The sequence below is a fragment of the Rhinatrema bivittatum genome, chromosome 3 (genome assembly GCF_901001135.1).
Source record: "Rhinatrema bivittatum chromosome 3, aRhiBiv1.1, whole genome shotgun sequence".
NCBI classification, from domain to species: Eukaryota; Metazoa; Chordata; class Amphibia; order Gymnophiona; family Rhinatrematidae; genus Rhinatrema; species Rhinatrema bivittatum.
The window spans coordinates 416,266,790-416,294,734 of record NC_042617.1 but is presented as its reverse complement, the minus strand read 5'-3'; the positions used below and the strand labels follow the sequence as shown (position 1 = coordinate 416,294,734).

The following is a 27,945-nucleotide window of genomic DNA, read 5'->3' as shown; positions in this document are numbered from 1 at the left end:
TTCCTGTTAACGTGGAAACTCAAGCGAGGGCGGGACCATTGCAGGACCCAAGAGTGCATGCTAGCTCAAAGATCCCAGGTGGTGATGTCTGGAGAGGACTGCCCTTTGAAGCTGGAGGTTTTGTGACCCCGTTTGGGGTCCCGACCCACAGTTTGGGAAGCTGTGCTCTAAGAAGAGGCAAGGAAAGCGCCTTGCTCGTAGGTTTACACTTTGTAACATCTCATTTCAAGAGGAACCCAGACTTCCTCAAGTGGGCACAGCTTGTTCATTGCTGCAGGGATCTGCTAAGTAAAGCTTGGTTTCAACCTGCCCCTTTCTGTGGAGAATTCAGAGGACTGGGGTCTTCCCAGTCTTTCACGCTTTACAGCACTCGTCCTTGGGGCGTCCACCAGCTACATCAAATAAATCTTCTGGATGTGCACCCTAATGCTGAATGACTGGTTATAATCGCAATGTTAGATTCCTGGGTATCCGGGGGATTGTTCAGTGGGAATTAACTGTTGTTAGTATAGTTCAATTTAAACTGTCTCCATATAAGAAAATTATCTGCTGAATTAACTGTTATATTTACTGCATTGGTACCCCTTGGATTTTTTTTTCCACTCCATGTAGCAACTGACAGTCTTTGGCTCTGCTTGGGGAGAAAACCATCTGCATTGAATTTCATATCTGTTATTAATATTGTTTTTTTTTTTCCTATTCACGATTCCTGCTTTAGAACAAATTCTTAGTAAAAATATTTACGGTGTTTTTCTTGGTGTGGTAATTGCATATAGCACATAGTGCTACAAAAAAGAAGTTCCTAAGAAAGGGCACCAGGTGTGGTATTGGGGTTGGGGAAATTATCTTGACACCTCCAGGTTACAAACACGTCAGTATATAGAACTGGTTTTTTTTTTCTAACATGATGCTCTCCTCCCTTGACATAGGGGACAAACATACCTCAAAGGAGGGGTCACGTAGAAGTGGAGGCACTGCTGGGATTATTTATGCCTGCACCCCACCCAGACAATTTAATTATTCACCCCTTGTGAATTATAGTACCAATGGCTTTGCAAATTCTTGAACATTGGGGCAAAGGGGAAGAAGAGGCTCTTGCTAGGGCATTTCTGGCGCAAAATATCCAGATGTGCAGGAGATTTCCAGCCTAATAGGAAAGGCCACTGGTTGGGACAGTATAAAACTGATAGGGTGAAGCTGTGATCCTGCACCGGAGAGATTAATGGCCTTTTGTGTGTGCTGCCACACTAACTCCATCAAGATGCTACCTAAAGAAGTATTACACACAAGGGGGACCAGTCCTTGGAAAATTCTAGTGTAAGGAGAGGCTAGCATTGAAGGTGATTTGACACCAGATGGCAGCATGTTTATAGAAGAACTCACTGATTTCCTGTGCCTTAAAGGGAAAGACAATTACAGAGATAAACGAACCGACTGCCCCAGCAGAGACTATTTTGTAGGACACTGCATCTCTCGTATTAACTGTAGACAAAGCAATGGATACAGCCAGGAAGCCCAAGCTGAAAATAGTTTTTACAAATGACTGAGAACTTTTTCAGGTAAACTACCCGTCTCTAGAGGAGAATGTGATTATGAAAATTGGATCCAGCAGGCCACTCAGATGGTCCCAGAATGGGATTGCTCTGCTGTTAAGAAGAGACAACATTTCAGTGAGTGAGGGGGCCTGCTTTGGAGATCCTTGGAGGGGTGAAAATTAAGAACCCTCTGGCTGAGGAGTGCCTAGAGGCACTACAGAGCACTTTTGGTACCACTGAAAGTGGGCCAGATCTATACTTCCATTTCAGACAGACCAGCCAGAGAGAGGGGGAGAAGCTGTTTAATTATTTAAGGTAGCTGGAGTCTTTACTGCTTACAGCAGTCCGAAAAGGGGAACTGGCCCTCTCAGAGAAAGATTTGGTTCTACTGGAACAAGTGGTCCAACTGGCTGATTGTACACCTTTTCATGACTGGGGCTTGGGGGGAGGCCACTAGACCCCAGGGATATTTTATTTTTTGGACCGGGGGGAAGGGATGGGCAATGCTGGAGATGTACATGGAAGGGAAAAGGGGCTTCTTAAAGCTGCAGAGGCACTTTTAATGAAACAGGGGAGGGGTTAGGGAAGGGAGTGGGCCATCACCATGCAGTATGTCTAGTACTTTTTTTGTATTTTGGGGGGCCACAGTCATCTTGGAAGGCAGTAGGCGTCTCCAGAGACCTCCGGGGTGATTTGTGAGCTTTGGCCGTAATGTGTTTTGGCCTCATGGCCCTTTAAATTTTCCTGCGGGACCATCGGAGACCTGTATTAGCACCTTAATGCTCCCTCTGGAAAATAACTACTACTCCCTGAAATAAGATAAAATAACGGGGCTGACTTTTTTTTCTAAGTCAGCTTATTATTTTATTAGCATAGAATTGCCTATGCACAAGATTCTTTGCATGCATTAGGCAATTTTGTGATTGCAAATGCATACAAAGCAGTTTTTTCCATACCAGGAGGAATATATTGAAGATGTCGCACGATATGTTCTAGATAAGGCAATATTGTACAATAAATGGAGTTTAACGAGCATTATACGCTATTTAATGTGCGATATTACTCTATCGCAGCTTAGTAAATCTAGGCCTAAGTTAGCCGAGCAAGTGGTCCCATCCTAGTGCACCCTCATGCTGCCTCTCACATACAGGTACATTTTTAAAGTGTTGCTTGTGTAAAAACAGCCCCATACACACGTATGTGGGCCACACACGAGCAACGTGAATTTTAAGAAGCCGGGAAGTACGTGCGTACATACCTGTGCACATGTCAAGAATAAAGAGGCAGAAAAGGGGCAGGGCATGGGTGTTCCGGGGTGCCCAAATTTTGCAAGGCTGACCATGGCAACGTGTGCCATGATACCTGCGTAACTTTACTGCTGATCCTGATGAGGCACAAGTCTAGAGATTTTGGGCCAGAGGGATCCTGAACAGAGAGAGAGAGAGACAATTTGGCTACATATCTTCCATTGTAAGGGCGATGTTACATTGGTCTTTAGACCCTTGTAACACTGCCCCACCCTGAGTTGAAAGTGCCCCTCTTACAGTGGGAGATATATAGAGTGTCAAATTGAATCTTTGAAAGAGTCTCTCTCTCCCTGTCACTTGTAATTATGTGCCGTAGGGATATTTTAAATGGTACATTTGCATACACGATATAAAATTGAGCGTAATTTTGCTCACGTGTCCAATAGGCGCATTTATGGGTGCACGCACACTCCTTTTAAAATTTGCTTGTCAGATGGCTAACCTTTTAGCCAAACAAAAGTAGCCTGCTAAGAGGCAATCACTGACTGCAGCCAGATATTCAAACAGTGGCTTTTAGCTGGCTATGTCTGAACTTAAGCCAGCTAAATGGTGCTGAATATTGGGCCCAGTAGGTCTTCATTCCTCAACAACAGGAGCTAACCAGTTTCAAGAATCTGAGGTAACTTCAGGAATACTTTTCCATCCTCTTTTCATTGCACTAACTGAACTACCGAGAGTCAAATTCATTGGTCACAGCCTGACTCATTAATAACATCAACGAGCTATCTAACTCTTCTTTAATCTTTAGCGCATGTGTCTTTGCTTGTTCTATAATAAGGACCATCAGGTCTAATGCACACTTATTTAACACATTATTCCATTTTACAACAAATTCTGATTCTTCTTGGAACAGCTTTAGCTCTTTTATCACTCTTAAGCCATGAGGTATTATGGTACTCAATTAAAGTGCTGTAATGTAATTGAGTCCGAATTAATTGTTTATTTCAATTTTTGATGTTAGGCAATTGCGGTGTACTAACATCCTTGCTCTCAAAAAATGGCATAGTGATCAATAAAGATTGTATGTGATCACGTGAAAAACTGAGAATGTCTTTCCAAGGTGATAGTGCCATGCTTCCCAATATAAATTATGCAGTGACAAAAAATTTCAGAGAAGGGAAAACAATGAATCTACACCAAGCATACAAAACATACAAATCATAGATTCTCTAAACACGTGAAAATTTTATACCGTCACCAGTATTTTTAAAGACCATGTGATATAGAATTGAGATCGTGATTAGTTTAATTAGGTTTAAAAGAAGATGCAATTTTTCTGACTTTACCAGTGTTTGCAGCTGGGCTGAAATATTGATGCTGGGATGTCTGGGATTATTATGTGAGGAGGCAGGCCATCTTTTGGAGAATCCATCTGAAAAATGAAGCTAAATACTGTATTTGTTTATCCAATAAAGACTGACATGTAAGGAATTTTTACCCAAATACTTGTGAGAACTGTTTATCTTCCTAAAGAAAGCTTGCTATTAAGGAGTCCTTCCAAAAACATTGAGTGAACTTTTTAAAATGCTAGATTGAAAATTTAAAAAATATTTTTGAAGCAGGTGATGATGGTCAGGGTATATAGCAAAAGAAGAAAATCAGTGAGGTCCATATTTAGTCAGCTAATATAATAGTTAATCTGTGCAGGAGTCAGTTGGACCGTTAGATGACCAAGGGTTTAAAAGGGGTCTTAGGGAAGATAAGGCCATTGCAGAAAGTCTAAATTAATTCTTCTGTGTTTAATAATGAGGATGTTGGGAAGATACTGGTTCCAGAGGTGGTTTTCAAGGGTGATGAATCAGATGAACTGAACCAAATCACTGTGAACCTAGAAGATGTAGTAGGCCAGATTGACAAAGTAAAGAGTAGCAAATCACCTGGACCAGATGGTATGCAACCCAGGGTTCTGAAGGAACTCAAAAATGAAATTTCAGATCTATTAGTTAAAATTTGTAACCTATCATTAAAAGTATCCATTGTACCCGGGGCAATCCAGGAAACTATAGGCCAGTGAGCCTGACTTCAGTGCCAGGAAAAATAGTGGAAACTATTCTAAAGATCAAAATCACAGAGCATATAGAAATAAGCAAAATCGTATCAAAACTTAAACCAGCTACTCACCTCCTTGACTTGATGCCAGCATCCTCACTAAAACAAGTAATCCAAACAATAACTCCCCCAATTACAACTATGATTAACCTCAGCCTCACGGAAGGCTTTGTGCCTCATAAGCTAAAACAAGCTGTAATTAAACCAATTTTAAAAACCAAATCTGGAAAACTGGACAATTGGGATAACTATCGTCCAATCTCCAACTTAACCTTCCTTGCAAAAATTCTTGAAAAAGCTGCTCTCTCTCAACTGGAATCTCACCTTAATGACAATAAAATTCTATATCCTAACTAATTCGGCTTCAGAAAGAATCACTCTACAGAGACTCTTCTTCAATCAATAATTGACGCTGTATTATGCGGCTTCAACTCTAACAAATCTTATTGTCTATTTCTGATTGACTTAACTGCTGCCTTCGACACATTAGACCATAATCTTCTATGCCTCCAACTAAAAAACATAGGAATTGAAGGCAATGTTCTAAAATGGTTTTCCTCCTTTCTTTCCGTCAGATTCTTCCAAGTAAAACTTAATAATCACCTTTCTGACACTTTCCAAAGCACTACTGGTGTTCCACAAGGATCCTCACTTTCAGCAGCTTTATTTAATATCTACTTACTTCCCCTATGCAAATTGTTAACTAACCTTGGACTGAATTTCTTTCTGTATGTAGATGACCTGCAAGTCCTTGTCCCTTTTACAAACTCTTTTGAGAAAACAGCCTCACTTATTTCTGAGTATATGACCACCATTAAAGAAAACCTTTCTCAACTGAAACTTTCAATGAACCCCAAAAAAACTGAACTAATCTGGCTAAGCAAAAGTTCATCTAAAACTATCCTCCCCAATATCGATCTTGGAAACTACCTTCTCTGCCTGCAACTCAAGTAAGAAATCTCGGCGTACAAATTGATGAAAATTTATCCATGAAACCTCACATCAGCAAATTAATCAAATCTTGTTTCTTTAAACTCTGAATACTAAGCTGCCTGAAACCTATACTGACATTATCAGATTTTAGAACTGTTCTACAATCACTTATATTCTCTAACCTGGACTACTGCAACTCCCTACTCCTAGGACTTCCAGCCAATCCCCTCAAACCTCTCCAACTTCTTCAAAATGCAGCGGCCAAACTTCTCACTGGGAAAAGAAAATTTGATCACATCACCCCAACTATATTTGCTTTACATTGGCTATCTGTGCAATCCAGAATAATATACAAAGTCCTAACAATAATTCACAATAATTTGAATCCTAACAATGAACTACTAGGAATAAATTTCAATCCTCGTACTCCTGCACGTTCTCTTCCATCCCTCGACAAAGGATTACTCGAACTCCCAACTATAAAAAACTACCACCTAAAACATATGAGAGACAGAGCTATATCATTAGCTGGCTAACTAGTAAGGTGTATTCAGTGGTGCTACTGATGCCAGCCCCAATCTCTGGGACTCATTACCAGAAAACCTTCGAACATATACTCAGAGATCTAGGCATCATGGTGGATAAGACTTTAGAATTGTCTGCTCAGTGTGCTGCAGCAGTCAAAAAAGCAAACAGAATGTTAGGAATTATTAGGAAGGGAATGGTTAATAAAACTGAAACTGTCATAATGCCTCTATATTGCTCCATGGTGAGACCGCGTCTTGAGTACTGTATACAATTCTGGTTGCCGCATCTCAAAAAAGATATAGTTGCGATGGAGAAGGTATAGAGAAGGGCAGCCAAAATGATAAAGAGGTTGGAACAACTCCCCTATGAGGAAAGGCTAAAGAGGTTAGGGTTAATCAGGTTGGGGAAGAGATGGCTGAGGGGGGATATGATAGAGGCCTTTAAAATCATGAGAGGTCTAGAATGGGTAAATGTGAATCGTTTATTTACTCTTTCGGATAATAGAAGGACTAGGAGGCACTCCATGAAGTTATCAAGTAGCAGATTTAAAATTAATAGGAGAAAATTCTTTTTCATTCAATGCACAATTAAGCTCTGGAATTTGTTGCCAGAGGATGTGGTTAGTGTAGTTAGTATAGCTGGGTTTAAAAAAGGTTTGGATAAGTTCTTGGAGGAGAAGTCCATTAACTGCTATTAATCAAGCTGATTTAGAGAATAGCCACTGCTAATACTGGTATCAGTAGCATGGGATCTACTTAGTGTTTGGGTACTTGCCAGGTACTTGTAGCCTGGAGTGGTCATTGTTGGAAATAGGATGTTGGGCTTGATGGACCTTTGATCTGACCCAGTATGGCAATTTCTTATGTTATGTCTAAATGGCTTACATGGCTATATTCATCCCTCATCCAGCTAAATTCTAACCAGATAACTAGTTTCCCAGCTAGAAATATGCTGGATAAGATGGGGGCATTCCGAGGGTTGGCAAGAGGCATTCTGGGGAGGAGCAGAGTTAGCTGCTTAAGTTAACCAGCTAACTCTAAATATTGGAGTTAGTCGGTTGCCTTCTGTGGCTAATTTTGGTTGGGCCACAGGGCTGTCCTAAAGTTAGCCGGTTATACATAATCGGCTAACTTTAAGATAGCCGGATATATTCAGCAGCGCAACTGCACCACTGAATACACCTTACTGGATAGCCAGTTATGTATAACTGGCTAACTAGTATAGCTGCATAGTGGCTGAGTATGGACCTCATTATTCCTAGCTACCTGTATGATGCCTCTTTCATCAATTAAATATAGAGTTTCTTTAAAGATATTGGTGTCGATATAAAATTTTCACAAATGATTAGAGAATCTACTATTTGTATGTTTTGAGTATTTGATGTAGACTTGTTGTTTTCCCTTTGAGATTTTTTTGATGGTCTACATTGTTTACCCATGGTCTATAGCAGATGGGAGAGAACCTTACTATAAACAATACACTTTAAATTTTGTAAACTGATACTATGCAGCCAGAGAAACTCCCTCAAAGAGTGCAGAGCAGAACTAGGATATTTCCTCTTACAAAAAAAAAAATTCAAATTACTCCTGGGGGGATTCTGTGCTACTGCGGAGAACAGAATTTGCGAAGAATTCCCCCCTGTGCAGAATTTCCAGTTTCCGCAGTGAAATTACAGTTTCTGTACAGAATTTGGAGAAGGCCTTGGCGTGCCACGAGTCGCCCCCATCCCGCTGCGACAAAATGGAGCAAACCTCACCATGCTGTGAGTGGAGCCTATCCGACTAGTGACAAAGAAGAAGGCCCCGGTGTGCTGCATCGTGGCAAAGAAGGCAGTCCTAGTATGCCATGTCATGACGAAGAGGAATAAGATCCCGGCATGCTGTGTTGCGGTGAAAAAGGAGAAGGTCCCGGTGTGCTGAAAAAGAAGAAGGTCCTATCTTGTCACAGCAAAGATGAAGGTGCAAGTCCCAGCATGCCGCAAGCAGAGCAGGCTCTGGTGAGAGTGAATCTGTGTGTAGAGGTTGTTTGTGTGAGAGACTGTGAGGCTGTGTGTAGAGGTGCTTGTGTAAGACTGCGAGCCTGTGTGTGTGTGTGTGTGTGTGTATGTGTGAGTGTGTGAGAAAGAGAAAGCATGAGTGAGTGTATATGTATGTGTGGCAGAGAGATGTGAGAAAGAGAGTATGAGTGAGTGTATATGTATGTCTTTGGAGCCGATATATAATAAGACCTGTGGCAAAACAGGCGCTCATTATGTGTGCGGGTTTTGATCACCGCGCAAGACTAAAGCTGAAGCTTCCGCGGGATGTAAAATAAATAAATTATGCAAATGATTTGATTGCAGAAAACTGCACACGTCAGAAAAATTGTCATACCTAAGCATGGTACAGGGCTTTTGTAATAAGCGGCCGAATCTGCACTGAAAACCCGCGCTGATAATGCGTGCATAAAAGCTAGTGAGCGAGCTATTGGGTCTCCCTATTAATTGAAAGCATGACCTTGGAAAGTTTTTTTAATATGTCAAATAACTGTGCTGCAGAAAACATGGCAAATATTTTCATAGGTGATAATTCTCAACAATCTTTGTATCTGTCCGCCCAGGGAAGTGCCTACCTCGGCGCCTAGCTTACCTTGCCATTTGGGCGCCAAGCTAGGTGCTTAGTTGCTCACAAATCTGCACAATCAGGCGTTCAGAAAGGCACCTAGCTAATCTTGCCATTTGGGCGCTGAGTTACTCGCAAATCTGCACGATCGGGTGCCCAGAGAGGCACCTAGTTAATCTTGTCATTTGGGCGCTGAACTAGGTGCTTAGTTGGTCGCAAATCTGCATGATCGGGTGCCCAGAAAGGCGCCTAGCTAATCTTGCTGCTTAGGCGTTCTTCTGGCTGTGTATCTGACTGCTCAGGCACCAAGCTAGCTGCTCAGCTCAGCCCCTACCTAGGCTGGCCATTCCGAGGCCCAGAAAAGCACCTAGCTAAGGGGGTCATTTATCGCTATATGGCGTTTCTGCATTCAAAAACCACCTTTAACGCATGTGAAAATGACACGAGAGAGAGAGAGAGAGAGAGAGAGAGAGAGAGAGAGAGAGAGAGGGAGAGGGAGAGAGAGAGAGAGAGAGAGAGAGAGAGAGAACACCTAATCATAATGCCCTCATACTAGATTGGTATTTATATCTCTATGGGAGGCCCACCTAGTCACTCGAGGTAAGGTTTAGGTATTAGTGTAGGGGTTAGGGGCCACTTTGACATTCAAAGTGAGACATACGAACAGAACAGTGCTCTCTTGTGAACATTTGATGACCTTCGGAGTGAGGAAACTCACCCAATGATGAGATTTGATGTTACCCAGGTAGAGAGTCCATCAAGCTAGGTTGAGAGAACATTGCACAAATCTCATCTTTGGGTGAGTTTCCTCACTCCAAAGGTCATCAAATCTTCACAAGAGAGCACTGTTCTGTTTGTACGTCTCACTTTGACTGTCAAAGTGGCCCCTAACCCCTACACTACATCAATTCTGGCACTTATCGCAAAGTGCGAAAAAGTTATTGCAATTTGTGCTAAGATAGCGCTTCGCATAGGTATTAGCGCAAATTGCGATAAACTGCCTATTACTATAAAACACACCCCTTTTCCTATCGCATGTGATATTTAGTGCATTTTGATAAATCCAGGCCTAAGCTGGCTACTTGGACACTGAGATAGGTGTCTAGCTAGGTAGTTTTCAGGACGCTCAGACGCCGACATAGGCCCCCCGAATCAGCGTTGATACTTAACTCATGCCCTGACCATGGTGGTAAAAAATCCGCATTAAAAAACCCACACTAGCATTAGCATGGCTCTCTGCATTGCCTATGATTAGCTAATCACCTTCTTTGCATGCCGTTAGCATGCATTCACGCAGGAAAAACCACGGGTCTGTAAGCACGTTCGTATGCACTTTTTTCCCATGCACAAATCCCCTTATTACATCCCTGTATAGGGCTTTGCGAGGGAAAATGCGTGTACAAATACACGTGCATGTGCACACAAACCCAAGGCAGCTTCAGCGCACCTTATTACATTGGCCCCTTTGTGAGGAGATTGTGAAGAATGTTTATATGTGTGAGAGATTGGGAGTTGGTGTGTATGGAAAAGGAAGTGTGTATTTGTGAGGGAGTGAGGTTACTTATTTGTGAGAGAAGGAGCCTGTGTGAAAGGATGTGTGCGTGTGTGTGAGAGAGAGGGAGCCAATGTGCAGGGGTATGTGAGAGAGAGATAGGTAGCCTGTGTGGGGGTGTATGCATAAGAGAGAAAGGGAGCCTGAGTGAGGATATGTGTGTGTGTGCGAGAGGGAGGGAGCCTGTATGAGGGGGTGCGTATGTGCACAAGAGAGAGAGGGAGCCTGTTTGTGTGAGAGAGAGGGATAGAGGGAGTCTATGTGAGGGTAGTACTGAAAGAGGGGTCAAACTCTGGGAGTGGAGATAGAGTGGAAGGGGTTGGGCCTAGCGGGGAAGGGGAGAGATAGTAGAGAATGGAGTAATTGGGGGGCCTGAGAAGGTAAAGTGAAAGGAGACTGGCCAGGGGAGCAGACAGAAAGGGTGGAAGGAACATTCTTATAATGTACTTCTAGGGAAATTATGCTCAAAATATTTAAAACTCTGCATCTTTAAGTAATAACTTTTTTCTGTATTACATTTTAAATTAATTACTTAGATTGTCATGTATATTGTGTTATTTTGACCAATATAAAGTGTGCAGAATTTTCAATTTTTTTGTACAGAATTCCCCCAAGAGTATCAGACTTTGGTGCCACATCAGTAGCATCAGCATAAACTCCCTCCACTGCCTGGCACATTGCGAAGTAATACAATGCTCTTCAAAAAAAAACTCAGCACTTATAGAGTAAAAGCTGCCTTGCCACTGCCAGATTCAAACAGTAACAACCCTATCTATGAAAAGGCAGCACTGCAAATATTACTCTAGGTCCTAAAACACCAATATTATTCTTGTTTCTTTCTCACCTATATACCGTATATACCTCCTACTGAAAACTAAAAGACAGACTTCTATAGATCTCTACACAGAAATGACACGCTAACAAAATCCCTTACCTAGTTCATAAATTCAGAAAACACACCCCTTTACTAAATATAAAATTAGTGATCACAAATTAGAAATATGCAACAAAAACCAGACTGGAAATCTCAAGAAGCAAGGCAGGTGCTAGCTTCTCTGCTGCCCTGTGTGAACAATTACTGTGCTGCTCCCTCCTACTCAATTCATTCAGTCTTTGTCCTGGGGACATCAAAGAAGCCCAGTTCCCTCCAGTAATCTAATTTTTTAATAACTGACCCCCCCCCCCCCCAAAAGAATCCATGGTCAGGTAAAAGATATTAGGTACTCTAGGCCAGGACTTCCCACATTTTTAGCCAATGTGACCCCTATTTTAGCATTTGAAAATTCACATGACCCCAGATGACCAAAACAAATTAGTAGGGGTGTAGTCCCCCTCCAACAATCACTCCACTTTCATCGTCACCGCATTCCAGCTGATTCTCTTTCTCAACCTCCACCCTCTCTAGACAATCTTCTCTTTCAACTTCCACTCCTCCAAAAGACCTCCTCTCTTCACATCCTCCCCTCCAGCAGCCCCTCTTTTTCAACCTCTGCCCCTCCAGCTGTCCCCTCTTACATCTCTCAGATCGTCTCACCTACCGAGCCCATCCCCTCTCTGACCCTGTCCATCCCTTTTCACATCCCCCCAGTTATTCCTCTCACCTGATCCTCATTCCCGCCTCGCTTTCATTCTCATCCTCTTTCTCTCTCACCCCTAGCCTCATCTCCTTCTCTCCAACCTTTCTCTCACATCCTCAGCCTCCCACTCCTATTTCTCTTACATCTCCCAGTTGATCTTCATTCCCCTTCTCTCACCCTCCATAGCCAATCCCTCTCCAGATGTTCTAACCGTCAAACTTCTCCTGCATCTGATCTCTCCCTTCAAACAACACCTCCTCCACACATCCTTCCCAGCCAGTGTCAGTGGCAACATTTTCCTTTGAGCCCAAGCCAAAGGTGGATGACAATGGATGGGAAGAAAGTGAAGGCTGATGACAGGGGCAACATTTTTTTCTTGGGTAAATTCACTGGGGGGTGAGGAGAGAACAACAGTGGCAATCTCCACTAGCCTGTGCATACTCAGCTTCCCCTCATGATTGGACCCAGGCCTGATAGTGATCTGCAGGTGGTGGCAGCAGCATTAGTAATGACAGCACGGGCCTTGTGAGCCTCAGCAAACTCAAAGGCCCTGCATTAGCCCTTGAATCATGCTCATGCAGGGCTTCCTGTTTCCACACAAACTTATGTAAGGGTAGAACCTGCGAATGCATTCTGGATCACGGGCCTTGTGCTACTTGTACTACTAATGCTGCTTCTGCTGCCAGTTGAGGCACCTGTGACCTGAGCTGAAGGTTTTATAACCCACAGTTGGCAAGCCTTGCCCTGGACAACCTTACAGCTTTGCACACACGCTCCCCTCCACACCTTCTACAGACACACACACACACACAATTAAACAGATTTTACATGAAAAAGAACATTTAAAAGTACAGTCTCCTAAGGAAAAAATATCACTTACAATGTGCATATTATATTTACATGCATTGCTGTGGTGCCAGCCAGAAAACTCTGCAAAAAAGACATTTGGAACTCTTAAGGAATTAGACCTTTTGAATTGCATGTTGGATGTGGGCTTGACTCTCAGAAAGCTATGAGTAAATGGAATTACCATTATACTATAGTAAACTTCCCATACCAAAACAACCCTGACTGCCAGCACTCAAACAGTAAGAACCCTACCTATAAAAAGATCACACTGCACATGACTCCTTTAGAAGAGGGTTTGATAGTGGTTCACAATATGTTTGGTCCTGCTTGACGTCACAGCAGCATTTGATACAGTCAGCCACAGGCTGCTATTAAAAAAGCCTAACGACATTGGACTTGGCAGTACTGTTCTACAGTAGTTTTAATCCTTTCTGGAGAGACGTTCTCAGCGAGTGGTCATCCATGACTCAAAATCTATCTTGTTTGATGTAAAGGTTGGGGTACCCCAGGGATCCTCGATCTCCGCATCCCTTTTTAATATGCAGTAAATATCACCTTGTCAAGTCCTTTCAGGTCTTGATGTTGATTGTCATATTTTGGCAGACAATACTCAGTTTTATACACCTACTAAAAATTCCTTGAAAGAAGCTCTGGATAAAATCTCTCATTGTTTGGTAACCTTGAATATTTGGCTGACAAATAAATTATCTTTGAACATGGGAAAGAATGAGATATATCTTGCAAGATTTCCTACTGATGGATTTCCTAAATATTTACAGTATTTGTTGAGGTAGTTCAGATTTCAAGAACCAATCAGGTCTGAAATCTTGGTATCATTATGGACTCAACCTTATCCATCCATCCATAAATCAATAAGGTTGTTAAAGGTGCCTTCTTTAAGTTATGTATCATTCGTAGACTCCGGTTGTACTTAAATGAGAATGATCTGAAAGCTGTAGTACACTCCTTAGTAGTTTCATCTCTTGAATTTTTGTAATGCCCTCTATTTAGGTCTGCCCCAAGCAATATTACATGCATTACAATATGTTCAAAATTCTGCTGCACTGATAGTGTCTGGGACACCTATGTGTCAGCATATTTCTTCAGTTCCTTTGAAGTATCATTGGCTACCCATTGAGTGGCAGATAAAGTTTAAAATGTTATTATTAGTTTTTAAAGGGTTTCATGATTTGGCATCTTCTAGTTTTAATTCAGCTTTGAAACTCTACCAGCTATCAAGGCCATTAAGATCCGCCTCTCAGTGTCTCCTCAATATCCCTTCTTTTAGACAGATCAGGCTTGATGAATCACTTGATTGCCTTTCGTTCTTTGTGGAATACATTACCTTTAAGATTGAAGGAAGAGATTTCTTTATAGAGGTTCAGGACATTTTTAAAATCAATTCTTTTGGGGTATAGTGGTTTTGGGAAAGGTTAACCCAGGAGATAGCGGACATCATATGCTCCCCTGTCTATATTACCTCTTAAGTTGGGTTATTGGGTAGATGGGAGGGATTTGGGATTCCAAGTAAATTTAGAGGGTTATTGGGTCAACTTCATATAGCCACATTCTGGAAGCAAAACCTGTGTTTATGTTAGTGGAGGGCATAGGAAAGAGAGCTGGCTAATATTGAGCGATTGAGGTACGCTTTAAAGTACGAGCAGTTCAAATACAACCATGTATGCGATTAAAACATGAATATCACCAGTTCCAGAGGAATAATTGAATGAATTAATTTAGAAAGAATGCCAGCAGCCTGACACATATATATTGTTTATAATCCCTGCACCGTACCAAATGACTGAATTGTTAATGTTACTGACTAAAGAGTTTGCTTTGACTCTTGCCTCATGTATGCTTTGAAAATCTTACAAATAAAGAGTTTATAACAAAAATCACTTCTTTTTAAACAGGCATTTAATTTAACAGAGGATAAGGCGTCCATGATTGTTTAAAAATGAAATTTGTTATTGATGATGGTTCTACTGATAGTATTACAGATTAGTAAACAACCTACTCTAAAGTTCTCTTTGGCTTGTTTCTTTTAGCAGAGAACTGCAGCACTGTTATTCTACATGTTTTCTGTACATTGAATTTGTTTTATTGTTTGTATTTCTTTTTAGACTTTTAATTAAGTTATTGTTTTTGAATATCTGTTTTATGTTTTCATGTTTTTTGATTTTATGTTTTTATTAAACTATGAGGGACAGATTTTCAAAGGGTTATGCGCGTAACATAAGCGCATAACCCCCGAAAAGCTGCCTCAAGCTGCCTCTGTGCGTGCCGAGCCTATCTTGCATAGGCTTGGCGGCGCGTGCAAGCCCCGGGACATGCGTATGTCCCAGGGCTTCGAAAAAGGGGCGGGAAGGGGGCGGGTCTGGGGTGTGGCGATGGTCCGGGGGTGGATCGAGGGGGGTCTGGGGGCGTGGCAGCAGTACGGGGGCGGTGCCGAGGCCTCCTTCGTGCGGCCCAGCCAGCTGGCACACAAACTACGCCTGCTTTGGGCAGGCATAAGAAATAAAATAAGGTAGGGGGGGGGATTTAGGTAGGGCTGGGGGGTGGGTTAAATAGGGGAAGGGAGGGGAAGGTGGGGGGGGGGACTGAAAAAAGTTCCCTCCAAGGCCGCTTCGATTTTGGAGTGGCCTTGGAGGGAACGGGGAAAGCCATCGGGGCTCCCCTTGGGCTCGGCGCGCGCAAGGTGCACATGTGTGCACCCCCTTGCTTGCGCCAACCCCGGCAGCACGCGCATGTTATAAAATCGGGCATAGATTTGTTCGCCTGGCGCGAACAAATCTATGCCCGCGCATAAGTTTTAAAATCTGCCCCTGAATGTATAATTGTAAACCACTTAGGAATGTTAAGAGGTGGTCTATAAATTTAAAATAAATAAAATTAGACCAGGCCTAGAACTCCAATGCATCTCCTATTAGGAAAATAAAACAAATCAGACTGCTATAGATCTCTACACAGAAACTACATGCCAGCACAATACCTCAGCTTGGACACACATGCAGAACCAGACAGACCCTGACCAAATACAGAATAAAGAGACCAGAAAGTATAAATGGAACCATGCAGAAAAGAACAGAACTATAACCCATAACAAGCCAGTCTCTATATGCAGAGCAACAATGGAAAAACAGAAACAGTACCATTCTTCATAAAATATTAAACAATATTATCAATACATATAAAATATCAATCATAATACTAATGCCATATTCAAAAAAGAATAAATATTTCATACCAGTCAATGAATAAAGTATCCAAAATTTCCCAAACACCAATAAAATATTTCAAAACAGCAGACACATCAAACACTAAGCAATAATTTAAAAAAATAAGGATAAAAAAATCCCTCTGTCCACACCTGGGGACTTTTTATTTCCAGATGCTCTGAGATTGCCATGGATTAATGGCAGCGAGGAAAGGAAAGTTCACATACACGCACATACACACACACAACTCAAGCAGGCTCCCCTTCACACACACATATACACACAACAGTCAGACTCCCATTCTCTCACACACACACACACTAGTCACACTTCCATTCACCCACACATATCCCAGGCAGGTTCTCATTCACACATACACACACACATCCTAGGCAGACACACACACACACACACACACACCCCAGGCAGGTTCCCATTCACACACTGTTGCGTCTGTCGGTCTTCGACGGCTTTGCCCCACCTACCTCTCTCTACTTGTGGCTCCTCCCGCTCACCTTGGACTGATGGCCACCGCGGCGTCTGCTTGCCGTTCTCTCCGGTGTCCCCGGACCGGCTTTGGTGCTGCCTCCCGCCATTCTCCTTCAAGGTATGTCTAGGGCGCACGTGCGCTTGCCGCCCTCATCTTTAACTTCACATTGACGCGAACCTCAGGGGCGTCCCCCTGTTCTGACGTCACGACTCTAGGGTATATCTGCCTACAGTACTTGCTAGCTCGTTGAGTTAGCAACAGGATTCGTATGGATGAGATTCGCTGTCCATTTCTAAGCTACTCTACCACTCCAGCTCTATCTGGAACTCTTACTACCGTTCGGGGTCACTAACGGGGTACCCGCTCCTTGGGGGCCTCTCTGCTTTTTTCAGGTGCTATCATGAAACCGGTACTCGCTCCTTGAGGGCCTATGTTCCCTGTGTCGCTGCCTGCAACCTCTACCCTTCTACTTGGAAGAACTAACTTACAGTCACCATCAGTGAGTACAGAAAACATCTCTCTCTACAGTACTGCTTCACTGGAATCAGGTACTCGCTCCTCGAGGGCCTGCTCTCTGCTTCGGTGCCAGACCTCTCGTCTAGTGGAATCTCTGCTACTGCTAGTGAGTACAACACCACTGAGTCTCTCTGCTCTAAGGGATCAGGTACTCGCTCCTCGAGGGCCTGCTCTCCCTGTCTCGGAGCTCTCCTAATTCTATTTGGGACTCTGAATGCTAATGTTATTGTGTGCTTATAACTTTCAGTCTCTTTCCACTACAACACTGCTCTACAGAGGATCCACTGTTCCAGCGTTCTGTGAGATACGCGCCCAGCTGGGCTCTACAACTACTACTCACTACTGCTACCTCTGGTGGTTCTATAAACTGTTTAATAAAAGATTCAAATCTGTGTTTGTCTGTCTGGATTTTAGCCTGACACTGTGGTCCCTCACGGGACTGCCCCCCATGGGCGTGGTCAGCTACCACAGTGTCCAAGGATCCACCCAAACACCATTAACCATAACACACACACACACACACACACACACAAGCGCACATACACACACAGGCAGGACACACACACATTCACACCCCAGGCAGGTTCCCATTCACACACACACACATAGGCAGGATTCCTCTCTCTCACACACACACATGCAGTATTCTTCTTTTCTCTCATACACACACACACACACGCGCGCACACACACACACACACACACACAGAGGCAGGCAGGCTTCCACTGTCACACACACACGTAAAGGCAGGCTTCTTTTCTCTCATACAAACACACATGCTGGCAATCTTCCTGTTTCACACAAACACACATTCAGGCAGATTTCCATTTCACACAAACACACATACACAGGGAGGCTTCCCCTTTTACATACACACGCATACATACATGCAAGTAGGCTGTTCTATGGCAGCAGAGGCTCTGTGGCCTCTCCTCTTTTTTGGCTGCCAGCAGGTTGGGCTCTGTTGACATCATGGCCTCTCCTCTTCTTCTGCCACCAGCATGTTGGGATCCACTGGCAGCCACAACATGCTCTTCTTCGTCCACTGGCAGGTTGGACTCTGCTGGTGGCCCCGTGGCCACACCTGCTGCTGACGCCACCCAGGGCAAATGCACGGTATCCACACCAGATCACGCTGGGCCTGCCAAGAAGCCAAACTCTGCATGCGGTACAACACCGGAGAAATAGAAACAGAAATGCATTTCCTCCTATACTGTATTAGGAGATACATATTTCACAAAATTGACACATTCCAATCACTAATCTGAAAATAAAATGCTTTTTCTTTACCTTTGTTGCCTGGACATTTTATTTTTCTAATTGCGTTGGTCACAGTCTTTTCTGCTTTTCTTGTCTGCCTTCTAACTTCTTTTCCAGAGAATTATTTTCATTTTTTGTTTCTTCTTTCTCCTGTCTTCATTTCCTCCCCTACATCTGTCTTGGACATTGATCCTTCCCATTCATCTCTTCTCCATTTCTCTCTTTTCTGCTACTCTATCCACTGATAACTAAATCTCAGCCTTCCTCCCCTTTTTATCCTTTCACTTACAAACCAGTCTTCTTTCACTTACATACCAGTCTTCCATCTCCCACTCGTAACTCTCTTCCCGGTTCATCTTCTTGTTCTTTTATTCTTCCCTTCCCAATTTCCTGCTCTGTAGTTCCTCCATTTCCAACCTTTGCACTTACTGTTGGCAGATGAATAGCAAAGGTTTGTCCTCCAGACAAGACAGTAAAGGTCACCTGACCCTGCATGGGAAGAAGGGAGGTTCTACGAGTTACCCAAATAGGATGTAACCTGTACTACTTGGTTTGGAGTCCTCGTCTTTCTCCCTGTCTTTTGAGGCCAATATTCAGAAGGCCGTTTAGTGGGCAAGTTATCCAATTAAAGTTAGCCGCTGACTATACCTGCTTAAAATTATCTGGCTACATGTATCCTGCTATCTTTAAAATATAACTGGCTAAGTTTAATTATAGACGGATAAACTTCTTTTGGCTATACTTGGAGGGGTATTTGGGCCACTAGGGCTCTTTTAAGAAGATGGCCTCCATCACATGGCAGTTTTAGTGGGGTGGTAACCCACAGTATTTTTCCCTACAGTATTTCACCGCAGGGGAAAATTCCACCATAAAAATTCTACACTTACCTCCTTCCCAATCTTCATTTATTTTCCTCCAGACCTGCTGCAAGGGTATCAGGCGCCCTAGGTGAACCTTCAGCCTTGTGCACCCCCCCCCCTTCTTCTATTAACTTTCAGTCCCCTCTTCTGAGATTTTCCTAATTAAACTCAACTATCGTGATGACCTCACCACCATCCCTCCCAGAACAATCCTGTAAAACACATAATTGGACATAGGGGGGGGGACAAATTTCAAAAGGCATTTATATGAGTATATACTGATGTACCCAGCTAAAAGGGCTTTTTGAAAATTGTCCACTCTTAAAGCTCCTAAAAGTACACCCAGTTCAAAGGGAAAGTATGCTCATACTTTCCTTTTGAGAAATGGTGCAAAGCCTGTGGATAAAAGTACCTATGTTGTGTTAAAAATTGCCTCCACACTTTTAAATATGTATGTCTTCAAAAGAAATTATGTCACAATGGATCATGTCACAATGTCTGCTAAATGTGTTATCTGTGATTTATGGGAGGGGCCAGATTTAAAATTACAGCGCCCATAGGCAGAAGACGTAGAGTAGGGGATTTTCCCTCTCAAAATCAAAGCGCATAAGAACATAAGAATTGCCATACTGAATGAGACTGAGGGTCCATAAAGGCCAGTATCCCAGTGCTTCTTAAATTAGTCCTTAGGGCACACCTAATCAGTCACTGCTTCCATTATATGTAAATCTATCTCATGCATATTCATTGTGGAGATCCTGAAAACCTGACTGGCTAGATGTGCCTCGATGACTGAGTTGAGAAGCACTGCAGTATCCTGTTTCTAACAGGGGCCAATCCAGGTCACAAATACCTAGCAAGATCGCAAACAGTAGATGGATCCCATGCAGCTAACACTCAGGGATAAGTAATGACTTTCCCCAAGCCTATCTAGTTAATAACCATTTTTGGATTTCTCCTTCAGGAACATGTCCAAACCTTTTTAAACCCAGTTATGGTAACTGCCTTTATCAAATCCTCTGGCAATGAATTCCAGAGCTTAAGTGTGCATTGAGTGAGAACGTTTTTTCTCAAATGTGTTTTAAATGAGCTACTTACTTCATGGACTATCCCCTAGTCTTTGTATTTTTTGAAAGACTGATTCATATTTTCCATTCATGATTTTATAGACCTCTATCATATCTCCCCTCAGCTGTCTCTTCTCCAAGATGAACAGATCTAACTTCTTTAGCCTTTCCTCATAGAGGAGCTGTTCCACCTCTTTATCATTTTGGCGCCTTTCTCTGTACGTTTTCCAGTTCAACTATATCTTTTTTGAGATGTGGCTACCAGAATTCCACACAGTACTCTAGGTGCAGTTTCGCCTTGGAGCGATCCAGAGGTATTATGACATTTTTCCTTTTATTCTCCATTCCTTTCCTAATAATTCCTAACATTCTATTTGCTTTACTGACAGCTGCCGCACACTTGGGCAGATTTTCAAAGACTACGCGCGTAACCTGAGGAAATCTGCCGCTGTGCAGGCCGAGCCTATTTTGCATAGGCTCGGCAGCGTGTGCAAGCCCCGGGACGCGCATATGTCCCAGGGCTTGCAAAAAGGGATGGTCCAGGGGCGTGGCCAGGGGGCGTGGCATCGGCTCGGGGCGTTTTCATGGGTGTGGCGGCGGTCCGGGGCAGTCCGGGGGCGTGGTCAAGTGCCCCGACACAGCGCCCGGAGGCAGGCGTAACTTCAGGGATAAAGGTTAGGAGGGGGATTTAGGTAGGGCTGGGGGGTGGGTTAGATAGGGGAAGGGAGGGGAAGGTGGGGGGAGGCAGAAGGAAAGTTCCCTTCGAGGCCGCTTCGATTTCGGAGCGGCCTCGGAGAGAACGGGCAGCGCGCGCAGGGCTCGGCGTGCGCAAGGTGCACAAATGTGCACTCCCTTGTGCGCGCCGACCCCGGATTTTAAAAGATACGCGCGGCTATGTGCGTATCTATTGAAATCCGGCGTACTTTTGTTTGCGCCTGGTGCGCGAACAATAGTACGTGCTCGCGCTTTTTAAAAAAATGTACCCCACTGAGTGCAGGATTTCAAAATATTGTCCACAAAATCCTTTTCCTGGGTGGTAACTTCTAATATAGAACCTAACATTGCATAACTACAGTGTGGGTTATTTTTCCCTATATGAATCACCTTGCATTTGTCCACATTAAATTTCATATGCCATCTGGATGCCCAATCTTCCAGTCTCACAAGATCTTCCTACAATTTATCACTATCTGCCTGTGATTTAACTACTCTGAATAATTTTGTCATCTGCAAATTTGATCACCTCACTCATCGTTCCCCTTTCCAGATCATTTATAAATAAATTAGAAAGCACCGGTCCAAGTACAGATCCCTGAGGCAGTCTACCATTTACCTTTTTCCACTGAGAAAACTGACCAATTTATCCTACTCTCTATTTTTATCTTTTAACCAATTTGCAATCCACTAAAGTACATTGCCTCCTAACCCATTACTTTTTAATTTTCTAGGAAGCCTCTCATAGGGGACTTAACATAAGAATATAAGACTTGTCATACTGGGTCAGATCAAAGATCCATCAAAGTTCTGTTTCCAACAGTGGCTAATCCAGTCACAAGTACCTGGCAGGATCCCGAGGGGTAGATAGATTCCAAGCTGCTTATCCCATGAATAAGCAGTGGATGTCTGCAACTCTATGCCTTCTGAAAATCCAAATATACTGCATCTACTGGCACACCTTTATCCACATATTTATTAACCACTTCAAAAAATGTGACAAATTTGTGAGGCAAGACTTCCATATTGGCTGTGTCCCATTAAACCATATCTATCTATATGTTCTGTGATTTTTTTTTTTTTTAGAATAGTTTCTATGATTTTTCCCAGCACTGACGTCAGGCTCACCGGCCTATAGTTTTCTGGATCACCAGTGGAACCTTTTTTAAATATTAGGGTTACATTAGCTACCTTCCAGTCTTCAAGTACAATGGATGTATTACTACTAATGGATCTGAAATTTCAGACCCTGGGTTCTATACCATCTGGTCCAAGTGATATTTTTAAAAGTTTTTATTCTGTATTTTTATCTTTATTGTTAGCTTTTTTCAAATTGTCTTTATGCTTGCATTATGAATTTATTATATCTAACTTGCCAATGCTTATACTTATTTCTATTTTCTTCAGATGGCTCCTTTTGCCAGTTTTTGAAAGAAGTTCTTTTAGCTAAAATAGCCTCTTTCATTTTACCTTTTAACCATTCTAGCAATCATTTGGTTTCCTTTCACCTTTTTAATGTGTGAAATCCATCTGGTTTGGGCTTCCAAGATGGTATTTTTCAATAATGTCCTCGCCTGAGGTAAACTGTTAACTTTTCCAGCTGCACCGTTTAGTTTTTTTTCTATTTTTCTCATTTTATCATGCCCCTTTTGAAAATTTAAAGCTAAAGCAGTAGATTACTTAATGTCCTCCTCCAGTCATTATCTCAAATTTGATCATGTTATGATTGGTGTTGTTGAGCAGCTGTTTCACTTGCTGGCTGTGGAGTCCCGCGGCTGGCTTCCCTTACCCAATGCTGCTCTGCGGCGGTATCAGGCCCGGGTTCTTTGGCAGCCGTGAGAAGCCGCTGCCGATGCTCACTGCTGCCTGCGGCTGAGGTCCACCAGCCCGACGCCTGCCCCACTAACGCCGCTGGGCCCCCTCTCTCTGCAGCTAGGATGCTGCCAATCTCCTTCAACCATGGACCTCTCTCTAGATGCACGTGTGCCTCCAGTGGGGTCTCTACTTGTCTTCTGCCTTGCCTACTGATGCTGGGGACCTGTAGGGCTCCTCCCCACAAGTGGCATCAACTCCCCCCTCGATCCAAGGGTCCACCAGCAGAACAATTTGCCAAGGTCATGGACCCGGTGGACGCGTCCGCCTTACAGGCCCCTTCCAGGCTTGGCCCAGAAGATTCTGGAGCAACAGAAAGTCCTGGAAGCGCTAGCAACTTCCATGGAACGTCCTAGTAATCGTCTTGATTCCATGGCTTCGGCAGGCTCACCGATTCCTCCTGCTCCAGGTTATAAGTTCCCTGCACCCACTACGTGCCCCATAATACCGCTTCCGTCGCCTCCCTGCAATTCTAGGGACCCCCAACTCTGCTGGGGATTTTTGAATCAGTGCAAAATGCATTTCTGCCTTCAGTCTGCACTGTTTCCAGATGATGCCACTAAGACCACATACATCCTCTTGCTCTTGGATGGCAAGGCCCTAACATGGGCTTCTCCTTTGTGGGAGCGGTTGGATCCCATCCTATGGGACCTGCTGAGCTTCGTGGATCTCTTCCGGACAGTGTTTGATGATCCAGGTCAACAGACAGTTTCTGGCTCAGATCTCCTCCATATCTGCCAGGGCACTCGTTCCCTCACCGAGTATGTCATTGAATTTCTGACCCTGGCCTCGGAACTCCACTGTGGCAAAAACTGTTTTTGTTCCATCTTTTTGGACGGCTTAGCAGCCTGAATTAAAGATGAGCTGGCAACTCGTGAGCTTCCTTCCTCTCTGGATGCTCTCATAGACCTTGCCAGCAGGATAGACCGTCGACTCCAAGAGCAGTACCAGGAAGTGGAAGTTTCCAAGAGACGTCCATCACTCCCAGCGCCCCTCTTCACCAACTAAATGCTCCTATTTCACTGGAGCCACAGCAGAGGAATTCATGCAATTGGGCTGAGGCAGGCTGACCCCGGAGGAATGCCTTCGGCCCTGTCAGGCTGGATTCTGCCTCTACTGTGGTGAAGTAGGCCACTTAATAGCCCACTGTCCGGTATGGCCGTTAAACCCTCGGGCCTAGGTCTCAGCAGGGGATTGACCCTAAGCCTGATCACACCAGTTCACCCACTAACTCTTCCCTTGATGCTCTCGGTGGACAATCAGGATTTCTCTACTCTTGCCCTAGTGGACTCCAGGGCAGGAGGCAACTTTATGATGAAGGCTCTGAACATCTCCAGATTCCTACTCTCCGCTCGCCAGTTCCATTGGTCCTCTCCTCCATCCACAGCGACCCTCTCCCTGGGAGAGTTACTCATACCACAACCCCTTGAAGTTTTGCAAGGGCTCCCTCCATGTGGAATACTTGGCATTCCATGTCATCAGCAAAGCCATCTATCCTGTAGTCCTTGGATTGCCCTGGCTCCAGCAAGACTCCCCCAATTCAAATGGGCCTCTCTGCAGCTGTCCTGGTGGGCTCCGGGCTGTCGCATATCCTGTTTGGAGAAGGTTGCTACCCAGCAATGTGTCTTGACTTCTCTTCTTCCTGCTGGCCTCCCGCCAAAATATACTCCCTTTGCCGATGTCTTCTCCAGAAAGGGAGCAGACACTCTGCCTCCTTACTGCAAGTATGATTGCGCCATCAATCTTCTATCCAGTACCAAACCTCCGCATGGTAGAGTCTACCCCAGGGCTTCCCAAACCTGTTCTTGGGACCCCACAGCCAATTGGGCTTTCAGGATATCCACAATGAATATGCAAGAGATACATTTGCATACCATGGAGTCTCAGTATATGCAAATTTATCTCATGCATATTCATTGTGGATATCCTGAAAACCCAACTGGCTGTGGGGTCCCCAGGTCAGGTTTGGAAAGCCCTGGTCTACCCTTTATCACTTCCTGACACCCGGGCGATATCCGAATATATACAGGAAAACCTGAGCAAGGGCTTTATACAGCAGTCTACCTCCTCTGCGGGGGCAGGATTCTTTTTGTGGCCAAAAAAGAATGGACCCTCCAGCCATGTATAGATTATTGTGGTTTGTACGTCATTACCTGGAAAGACCGCTATCACTTACCTCTCATTTTAGAGCTATTTGACCAGTTACAGGGGGCAAGAGTATTCTCAAAGTTGGATCTCCGGGGAGCCTATAATTTAATCCGGATACGAGAAGGCGACTAATGGAAGATGGCCTTCAACATCAGAGATGGCCATTACGAATATTTAGTCATGCTGTTTGGACTTTGCAATGCGCCTGCCATCTTCCAAAATATGATGAATGAAATTTCCAGGACATGCTTTATGAAAGCATGATCATGTACCTTGATGATATCCTGGTATTTTCCAAGAATCTAAACACCCATCGGCGAGACGTCTCTCAAGTTCTTCAACGTCTTCGGGATAACCAGTTGTTTGCCAAACTGGAGAAATGTTCTTGCAAGAAAGAAAGTCTGCCATTCTTAGGATACACTGTCACCAAGCGAGGTTTCCAAGTGGACCCAGAGAAGCTCAAGTGTATTCAGGATTGGCCCTAACCTACTGGCCTATAGGCCCTACAGAGGTTCCTTGGCTTCACCAATCATTAACAACTATTCCAAGCTGGCGGCCATGCTCACAGCTCTGACTTGAAAAGGAGTGAACCCTAAACTGTGGCCTCCTGAGGCAGTAACAGCCTTTCAAGACTTAAAGGCGGCTTTCCTCCAGAAACCTTGTCTCCGGCATCCTGATCCACAATGCCCTTTCATTGTAGAGGTTGATGCCTCCTCCGAGGGGATAGGAACCGTCTTGAGCCAATACTCGTCCTCGGGAACCTTACATCCATGCTCCTTCTTTTTGAAGAAATTTTCCCCAGCGGAGTGGAATTACAGGACTGGTGACAAAGAGCTGTTGGCCATTAAACTTGCTTTGTAGGAGTGGTGCCAGTGGTTAGAGGGAGCTCGGCACCATATTACTATCTACACGGACCATAAGAATCTTGAATATCTTTACCAAGCCTAGCATTTGAACCTGCAACAAGCCCATTGGGCCCTCTTTTTCACCCGCTTTCACTTCAAACTCAGATATAGACCCGCAGCTAAAACGTCCGAGCAGATGCCCTTTCCCACTCTTTTGTCTCTGAGGATACCGTTGAACCTGCCCGGCATATTATAGATCCAGCACGGGTTCTTCTCATAACCACCATGACCATCCCTCCAGGGAAGAAGGTCGTGCCACGTAAATTCTGTAACAAAGTGTTAAATTGGTCCCACGATTTCCGCATTTCAGGCCACCCTGGATGAGCCCAGATCCTTGCATTGCTCCAGCAATTTTATTGGTGGCCCAAAATGCAGAGGGATGTTCGGACCTATGTGGACTCATGTCCTGTCTGCGCACAGCAGAAACCTCTGCTGGAAATGACCCTGGGAGCTGTTACAGCCGTTGTCAGTCCCCAAGGAACCTTGGATTCACATCTCCACAGACTTCGTCATGAATTTACCCCTCTCAAACAGCAACACGGTCATCTGGGTGGCAGTTGACCGCTTCTCAAAGATGTCATATTTCATAGTCTTGCCTGGTCTCCCTTCAGCTCCCCATTTAGCCCAATTCTATGTTCAGCACATGTTTCACCTCCAGGGGCTTCCCAAACTTATTGTCTCTGACCAGGGTCCTCAATTTACAGCAAGATATTGGAAGGCTCTTTGTAAGAAGTTTAATATTAACCTAGACTTCACTACTGCATATCACTCCCAAGCAAATGGCCAGGCCGAAAGGACAAATTGGACATTGAAGAGTTTCCTGCAAGCCTATGTCAACTCCCGTCAAGATGATTGGGCAACGCTGCTTCCCTGGGCAGAGTTTTCCTTTAACTTACCTCCTTGTTCCGCTACTGGATCCTCGCCCTTTCAGATTGTCTACGAAAGGTGGTCTCTTCTCCCTCTGCTGCTACCTCTGACCATTCCCTTGCCTGCAGCTCAGTTGATGGCCCAAGAACTGCACCAACTCTGGAATCATACGCAGCAAATGCTGCAAGAAGCAGGCCATAAAGCCAAGAGATTCACCGACGCTCACCAAAGACCGGCTCTGCAATTTAAACCCGGGGAGAAAGTATGGCTCAGTGCATGATACATCAGGCTCAAGCTTCTATCCATTGGCTGGCTTCATTCCCGGTGCTCTGCCAATTGGGTCCTGTAATCTACCAGCTCTATCTACCCTCCTCCTTAAGGATTCATAACTCCTTCCACATCTCTCTCCTAAAACCCCTGGTACTCTCTTGGCCCTCTCACAAGATACTTGAACCCCAGAAGATTGCCTCTGAGAGCGACACCATGTACCAGGTACACAACATACTTGATGCGAGAAGACGTGGCCCAAGGTGGGAGTACCTCCTCTCTTGGGAAGGATATGGCCCGGAGGAGAACACCTGGGAGCCGGCATCCAACATATTGGACAAGAATCTGATCAGGCAGTTCCACGCCACTCACCCCAGCAAGCCAAAACCCTCAGGAGGGGGGCTTAGAGGAGGGAGGTACTGTTGCGCTTGCTGGCCGTGGAATCCCACGGCTGGCTTCCCTTACCTGACGCTGCTCATGGTGGGATTGGGCCCGGGTTCTTTGGCAGCTGCAGGAAACTGCTGCTGACACTCAGTGCTGCCTGTGGCTGCAGTCCGTCAGCCCGACACGTGCTCCACTGACGCCGATGGGCCCTCTCTCTCTGTGGCTAAGTCGCCACCAATCTCCTTCAGCCAGGGACCTCTCTCTAGGTGCGCACCCCTTCCTCGATCCTTTAAAGGGCCTGTGGTGGGAATAAGCTGCTGGTTCTCTCTGATGACATCATCCCTGGGAGAGCATGTAAGGCTGGATCCTGCTACCAGCCCTTGCCTTGGCAACAGGTCTCCTCGCTTCCTGTGAGCTGCATGTTGTCCTGAGTTCCTTTTTCATTTC

General features: G+C 44.4%; 1 protein-coding gene across 1 annotated transcript in view; it reads right to left on the bottom strand.

Moving 5' to 3' along the window:
- The window catches only part of GCM1 (glial cells missing transcription factor 1), a 100,637-nt gene extending 81,044 nt beyond the window's left edge, over positions 1–19,593 (bottom strand). The window contains exon 1 of the mRNA XM_029595717.1: positions 19,302–19,593. The gene's annotated coding sequence lies outside the window, so the exon portion shown is untranslated. The remainder of the gene's footprint in view (positions 1–19,301) is intronic.
- Between the last annotated feature and the right edge of the window lie 8,352 nt (positions 19,594–27,945).